Below are 1,033 nucleotides of genomic sequence, written 5' to 3' on the forward strand. Positions count from 1 at the left end.
TTGGCCGGCCCGAGGTGGGTGCCAGGCGGACTGTCGCCCTTTCCTCTCCGGCCTCCCCCTGCCCGCGTCCTGCGCCCGGTCCTTTCTTTCCTCCCAGCCGTGAGCGGGCGCTCCCGAGACCGGGGCCCAGACTCGCCGCCCTGGGTGGGATCCGGGGAGGGGTCGGGAGGACACTGGGCTTCCTGTCCCGGAATCCGAGCGGCCCGGAAGCCCCAGAGCGCCGTCGCCCCCTTGTCTGGGTCTCTACGTCTTTGAGGGACCCAAGAAGTCACAGTCGGGACCCACCGGGGCGAGTAAAAGTGAAGAAAGGATGACTCGTTTTAAACTTGATTTAGCGACGACGCTTAACCTACTGTAATATGCAGCACGTTCATAGGTACCTTTTACTTATTTTTATTTTTATTTTGTCTAATGAGATGTAATAGCTGCACTCAGTGCACGTATCTGTAATTGATCTTTGCAGTTAAGTTGCTTTTAACACGACAAATCCTGTTCTTCGCACCGCCACGCCCTCCTTGCTTCCTGGAGAGGAAAAGCAGGTAAATTCTCCTCCACAGCCTTGCTCCTAAGCAGCCGTCCTCTAAATGGTCAACTTGGGCTCGAGCGGTCACCGACGTGACGTTCCCTGACTTCTGATGGACGAGGCAAGTGGCCATGCCCAGCCTTTGCAGGAATGCCAAACGTCCAGAACATCTGCTCTGATGCCTTTCTTTCTGGACCGCGTGGTTTGCACCATTTTGGTCACCAGCCCCTCACAGGAGATACCAGTAACAGGAATTAGCTTTTTGAAGTTTATTTTTATTTTTCTGCCCACTTTTCCAAGGTGATGAGTTGTGACGTTGGATCAAAATACAACATTGCATTTGCTTTTTAATTGTGCTTATTAGGACTAATTTTCCATTGTCCTTTCGGATCCTAGTGTGATGAGGAGTTAATTAGATGGAAGGTTGACTGTGACAGTTTTGAATTGCAGCTCCCTTGGCTTTTGTTTAATATATGTCTTTGGTGGTGAACAGGAGTGGGGGCATGTGAG

Source organism: Galeopterus variegatus, unplaced genomic scaffold (assembly GCF_000696425.1).
Source record: "Galeopterus variegatus unplaced genomic scaffold, G_variegatus-3.0.2 Scaffold1214, whole genome shotgun sequence".
Lineage (NCBI taxonomy): Eukaryota > Metazoa > Chordata > Mammalia > Dermoptera > Cynocephalidae > Galeopterus > Galeopterus variegatus.